Source organism: Gambusia affinis, linkage group LG21 (genome assembly GCF_019740435.1).
Source record: "Gambusia affinis linkage group LG21, SWU_Gaff_1.0, whole genome shotgun sequence".
NCBI lineage: Eukaryota > Metazoa > Chordata > Actinopteri > Cyprinodontiformes > Poeciliidae > Gambusia > Gambusia affinis.
In genome coordinates, this window is record NC_057888.1 from 9,409,555 (window position 1) to 9,416,933 (window position 7,379).

Consider the following 7,379-nt stretch of genomic DNA (forward strand, 5'->3'; position numbering starts at 1 on the left):
TGTTTAATAATAAAATTCTGGTTTAAACTTCACAACAATTTACCTGGCCTCCCTTCTAAATGTATTGTAATCAGACTAAATATTAAGAAAAAGTACAAGGGTTTGGAGTGTTTTTCCAAGGCACTGTGGTGATGCATCAGGTATGCAAGCTGTTGCTTTGCTGTGATTTCATCAGAATTCAGTTGGCTGTATCTTCAATGTATGAGCAATGGTGGGATGCCACAGGAAGAACAAGTGGAAGAAAGAATAATTACTGGTTCTATTTCCTCCTCAAGTTATTCACGCACCGGCAGCCCCAACAAAAAAACACTCTTCACCCTGCATTGTTACCAGCAAATGAAAAATGGGCAGTGGATGAGTACAGTGACAGGCTGTTTGGTGTATTTACCTGTCATTTGTCTCCTTTTGGACAGGAGTGGACGCTTTGCAGGTTGAGGCAGCACAAAGCCAACTGATGAGATCGGTTTTGCAGGCTCCGCATGTGCTGGAGATGGATGTCCTCCGCTGTAAGTGTTTGGTGTAATCAAGCCACATGCTGCTGTTGCACACAGAGATGAACAGTGTTTTCCAGATACATTTGAACGCTGGCCTAATTAAAAAGCGACCAGGCACTTGGCAAGCTTTGATGTTTATGTACCTGCAAACTGAGGATAAGGGTGAGACCATTCTGCTGCAACGATGCTCGGTCTCCGCCATGGAGAGAAAACAACGTCTAGATTTGAACAAGGGGAACATGAGTTTTGAAGTATTGTCATGGCTGATCCTGAATTTCTGAACCACTGGATGTCTAATTATTGACCATGAATAACAACCGAATGAATAAAAAGCATTCACCTATGCAAAACAACTAAACCCAAGCTGTTTTTATGAGCTGGACAAATAACTGCATGAAGTCATTTTGATTTTTGTGTCGACTTGGTGAGTTTACACCGGCTCTCACCAACAAGAGACCTAATTAGAGCCGCCATGCTGAGTTAGTTAATGATCACAAAATTTTGCTATTTTTTGTTCTTCCATTAGGAAATTTAGAGTTATTGACCTCTGTGTATATTCAATAGCTTGGATATTCATTCCACAGATTTTCTTCGTATAATCTGCGCACAATTGTCTTTTTTTACATTTGTAATTTTAACCAGATAAAATAAATTCAGAGTAAAAAAAAAAGAAGCTGAGCAGACTTTTTAACCAATATTTGTCTTTTAGTGATGTAGCACGTGGAAAGGAGCACAGGATATTTTTGATGTTATGATTTTACATCCACCTGTTGCCAGTTTCACTGTTTCTAAAAGCAGTTGCAAACTTCTGATTTGGAGACATTAATATTTAAATATAACTTAATAATTCACCCTATATTGTGCTACTTAGTAGACAGAGATCATTTTGGTTATTCTAAGATGAAAGAAGAGAAGGTTAGCATGATTTAGCTTTAGACAGTAAGAAAAAAAAAAGTTGTGTGTGTCTTTTAATATTAGTATATGCAAACTTGTTGTTTCAACTGAATATGGTTTGAAACAACCAAAACCTAAAGATCTTCATGTTGATTTAGTCGGGGCAACATACTTTTATACACTGTCACTTTTGCATCAAACTGTTATTTATTTCTTTTTCAGTTTTTTCAAACAATTAACATCTGTGTTGAAAGACTATATTGCATGGATAGAGACGCATGCAAAAGTCAGCTGGAGATTACTTACATCTGATCAGCTGCAGTAATATGCAAAGACAATATGCATGATTTTTGGTATAGAAAAAGCTGAGAAAGGTAAACATTGATTGTAAAAGTGACAAGTGGCAAAATTGCTTTCGTACTGTTTGGTAATGCCATAGTTTGAGTTGTTTAGTATGGAAGCCATTTGTTTTTTAATTTTCCAATTAATGCTAGCATAGCTCCTCATTCTCCGTGATTACCCAGACTGAGGAGTATCCGTAAAAAGTGAACATTTAGATAAAAAGACTCCTGAACTACAATTTCAAAGTGTAATATAAATATTCTTTACATGGGTCATCAGTTATCAGTAAAGTTGGCACAAAGAAAGTCAGATTCTGACACTTTTTTAAAATTTTATTCTCTCAACTGTTAGGATAATGTGAAAGGCTCACTATGTGATCTGTCACCGAGGCCTTTGAGGGTTCAGAATATCAAAGAAATATGTAAAGCAATTACAATCCATGTCCATTCTGCTGGATTTAAGGTTTCACATTAACTTGTCATAATTTTAAGGGTGACTCTACTTTATGCTCCCACTGACAGTCTTTTGTAGTAGAATGTACCAGGTCTCACAGTCTGAGTAGGAAAGGGCAAAGTTTCAGAGCTCCTGTGGAGCCTTTTGAGTCAAATATTTTAATATGTATAATTTTAGCCACAATGCAAGTCAGTAAAAGGATTTCAATAACATTTACCTAATGAACCTAAGTGATCATAGGGGCCTTAATCTAACGTCCTTCACAAAGCCAACTTTACTTTTACACTGCAGGTTTAATTGCTTCTTGAAATTACTTTGGGTTTTAGTAATAAACTTTTGAATGTGTGTTTTAGGTGTAGTTTCTAATGCAACTCTCACAATGTAGAAGTAGAAAACGACTTTATCTGGATATTCATGTCAAAATCGAGTTGAAAAGTGCAAGATGATAGTCAGATGATCATTAAGAATGGATAAGATGACATCAGTGACAATAATGAGTATCTGTCATGAAGCACCAGCACTTTATAAATGTTACACCATTATTCCTAGTACACATGCACTATAAATAATGGACATGTAATAGTGTTAAGCACACTGAACCCTTAGCCTATAGGATTTAGCTGATTAGAAACAAAGAACTTGAAGTGACATGATACAACAGTAGGCATCTGTGAAACCTTTCATCAGAATTAACTTTAGTGTTATCAGTGCATGGCTGTAATTAGATTAGCATCCAGATGGGATTTTCCATTTTTTATGCTTTTGGCATAAATTGTTGAAATGATCCTCACTATTTCAAGAGCAAAGGGAAGTCGTTCTGACCAAGCAATTTGCAGAGGCAGCTCGTTGCAGTCGCAGTGTTGACTTTGATGTCCCCCGTTGCAGCCGCCAGAGCCACATGTTCTGAACTCTCTCCTGTGAACTCTGCGGTTACCGCTTTTGAGGTTTACTCTCTCTCTTCCCTTTACCTCCTCCTGTCAATACGCTCCGAGCGCACATCCCGGGCGTGCTCTGCTGCACTTAGCTGCTCAAAACACAGTCATTAAAAAATAAATGCCTGATGCTGATGGCAGTGAAGCAGGTGGGAGCGGTAGCAGTGTGAGCCTTTTCGAACGTCTCAAATTGACTTCCACTTCTGCCCACTGACTGAATGCATTTACTCAAAACCACCGCTGACAATATGGATTCCAGGCATTGATTTTCCTATTTTAAAACTTAATGAACTGTATGAACAGAAGGAAGAAAAAGACATCATAGAGTTCGGCTTTTCCTATGTGGCTGAAGTTAGTGAGTTATTTTGCCATGCATAATTAAAAGCTTTATGATTTAATCGATTTAAAAGGAGGCTCCATCAAATCTTGTTATTATATACACTAAATTACCAAAAATGACTAAACAGTAATCCATGTCTGCTGTAAAGTAATTAATGACCACACACTTATAAATCGCAGTCATCCAATTATCTGCTCTACACTGTATTTAATCATTGCAATAGATCAATCATTTCTTCCTTTAACTTGCTTTTAATTTGCATTGATCTGTGAAAATAACATTCATGAGTTCATACATTTGTAAAAGTATGTCTAATTTTTTTATCAACTGCAACTACAAAGTCCAATATATCAAAATTTATGTCTTGTGCTGGGGCCATAAACACCACTTCAACAATACTTAACAGATTAACATGGCCAACAATCTTCAAAATCTGGCTCAGCATTCTCACTTCAAGGTTCTTTGCTCTGCTAGCAGATGGAACTTGGCAGTTCTCATGAAATATACATTTTTAAACTCTTCTTTTTGAGCCCTTTTCATCTTTCCTGGCTAAAAGGTTCTATCAGAGCTGATCTTCAATACAGCCCATCAAACAGTCTTACCCTGATATTTCAAGATAATGTTCAACTTGAGTGAGATGACAATCACCAAAAACTTTCATTCAAAAAGGCTGTGTCTGGAAAAAAAGAAAAAAAAAACTTCTTTTGCCAGATGACTAAAATAATTACAAATTCAAATATAGGACAAATAAAAATCCATTGTTCAACTGAGTTCTTAAGCCAGGTTATTTGTAATGTTTAATCCCAATGATGCCACTTCGGAGTCATTTTAATTTCTCTTTTAGAACTAAGATAAGAGAGAAGCTTGTGGAATATCTGTCTTTAGAATTTTTTTGAGTTGAAAAAAGCTCACTGAAAAAATAGTTTTTTAACTATTTTCTTTAACTCAAGAAAATGGTTTCTTAAGTTACCATTCCATGTGATTTTGAACACACATGAATCTGTTTCTGGTAAGTAAAATAGTAAATGATTAAAAGATAATTATTTGAAAAATTCCAATATAATAAATGTCATATAAATAATATTCATGTAATGAATGGCCTAGGGACAAACAGTATTGGATTGGAATCCCAACACAGAGCAGGGAGAACTGAAGTAGATGAGATAAGAAAATATTTATTTCAGTTGTTAGTGACTTGAGGCTTGACTCTGAATTGGTCCAAAAGGCTTGAGGCTTGACTTGCACTTGCTTTTCATTGGTCATTTAACCTGACTGGCCAAAACAGAGATTGTAGTAGACTAGGCTTGTGTCCTGGTTGTATCATGAATGTTGTGGTTATTTTTCTATTTCAAAGAAAAGTATCTTTGCTTCTCTTTGCTTTTGTTCTCTGCTGGCTGCAAAATAAATTGCTCCTTGAGGACAAAAAAAGTTTATTTTCAGAGATAGCCGGGTGCTCCAGGTGGTCGGTGTGGGCCACAGGGTTACGTTTGTTATATTCACTGATGAGAAAAACTTAAATTTGTTTATGCTGTTCTTTCTTTATGGTGAGTTATACAAGGTCATTTAGGACAAAATTTATTCTTGCTTCCCCATTTTCTTTTAAGAGAGCCAACACAAAGGTCTTTGATATGATATGTGAAAATAGAAATAAATACTGCCCTAAACATGTCGCATTTTTCTCATGTACAGTGTACAGTTAAAGCAGTAGAAAATGTGTGTCATACACAGAGTGGAAATTGCCTATTGAGGCAAACTATGTTTTAGAAAATTACTTTAATAATTTATAATGTAAATGCTCACAGCATATGAAATATGAAAAGTTAAAGTGAAATTTTGTATTTTATTTTTTTACTACTCAGAATTTTAACAAAATTCCACAAAGAAGATTTTCTCAAATTACATTAAAATCAAGACTGATAAAAGGCAATGCCTCTGGTTAGTGAATAGACAAATGTATTGCAAATGAATTTATTGTTTGTTTTGTTGCATTGCAAAAATGTAAGCAATGAAGGTAGAAGAAAATGATTAAAAATGCCTGATTGTACAAAAGTAACAAATGATTAAATATTTTTCATTGGCAGGATCTGTTGTGGATGCTGAAGTAATCTGACACTGCTTTTTCTTTTAAGAAGTTTCTTTCTGAAACTACAGTAGCTACCCTCTAATTATTGTATTCCAAACTGTGCCGACTAGACAGCCACAGGTTCACTTCTGGTGTTTATGCAAGAGGCTTCCAAATGATTTTGTTCTACTTGGTTGCACACTTTAATGAAAGTGTAAATGCTTTCGGAATGTTGGAATCAGCTGAGTCGGTCGGATTAGCAGTTCCCCTTTCCACACCCTTGATGTTTAATTACCACAAGTTTGTTGTTGTTTTCTTATTCATCTGTTCTCTTTTGCTTTTCAACTTCCAGCTAGCTCATATTCAGCTCTGAGCCTGAGGGGCTGGTATATGATGGAGGGGCAACGGTACACAGAGAGTGAGAGCCTGTCGGGCCTCTGCTTGACTGACAGTAAGTGTGCAAAGCTGGTTTGCTGATTTTATAATGCCACAATTTTTCAAGCTAAAATCACAAGTGAGAGGTATCAATGGAATAGTATATGAATTCACTCTACCTCCTCACCACCTCACTCAAACACACACCTCTGATCCTGTATTATTACAAAAGAAAACATATGCTTAGAGTTGATTGATTTTGACCGATATTAACGTTTAAATCATTTAAATCTTGGTGTTGATTCCTATTACAGGACACCTGGCTATATATTTGATGTAAAGCTCGGGCAATAACCAAGATTCCTCCTGGATTGGTCAGGGTGATAAGCTTGTCCTGCAGCTAAGGTAATTCACTGCAGCAGAACAAGATAGAGAGATTGTGTTATTATAGACTTGATCGCTTGGCAGGCCAGGTCATAATTGATCAGTGCTCTGCAGAAGTGCTCGGTAGTGATGGAGGGTGTGGTTGAGGAGGAAGAATTCGATGACAAAATGTAATACATACTGTAAAACAGTCAGGCCGATCCATATTTTGAAAAGTGAGAGGGCAGGCAGAAAAGGATTAGACGAGAAAATATTGATTAAAGATATTCCTCGTGACACACATTTAGCAAATGATTTAACAAGATTTTTTTAAGGTTTGGCTCCTGCTCGTCTTTGTTCATCCAAAACATCACTCTCATAGCAATACTAAATTTAGTTACCTTGGAGAAATGAGAGGAAGGCGCCAAAATATTGCCAGACTGCAGTAGACTTCAATTAAGAGTGAGGTAATTTGAGTAGCTGATGAAGTGAAAGGGGTTAAGTAAACCCAGGCAAACGTTTCACTTTCTCTGTCAAAATTCTTGAAAACCACAAAAAGTTTCCTCTCGACTGTGCACTTTTTTGGTTCACTTTGCAAGTTATTGTGTGAATGCTTTTTTAGGGAAGATAGCAAATATGGTGAAGAAAGAAACTGTTGATGGAAAGATAAATTAGGTCATAAACAGGGCAATCCTAGAGGAAAATATTTTATGCACTTCTCTGTTTTACTTCTGTTTATAGATGCCTTTAAGAAAAAAATGTCCAAAACTTTTAGATGGCCATCAGGGTTTCAATATTATTCGTGATGTCCTTTACTCATCATTTTTACAAGCAAAAATATCAAACATCATAGAACACAGACATTAGGCGACATTACTTGATCCAGACTGTTTAACATACAATCTGCTGACAATGTGCTGTTAGCGTTCTTATTACTGTGGTAACAGATTTAAATAGACAAAGTTGAAATCTTAAAATCCCATAGCTGCAATACAAACCAGAGAGTAGAACTGGCTACACTGTCCATTCTTAAATATTTGCAACACAAATACTGTATTTATTATTGTGTTTGAGGATGTCAAACCTGCAGCAAAAATAAAAAGCTCATCTGAGTGACTACAAAC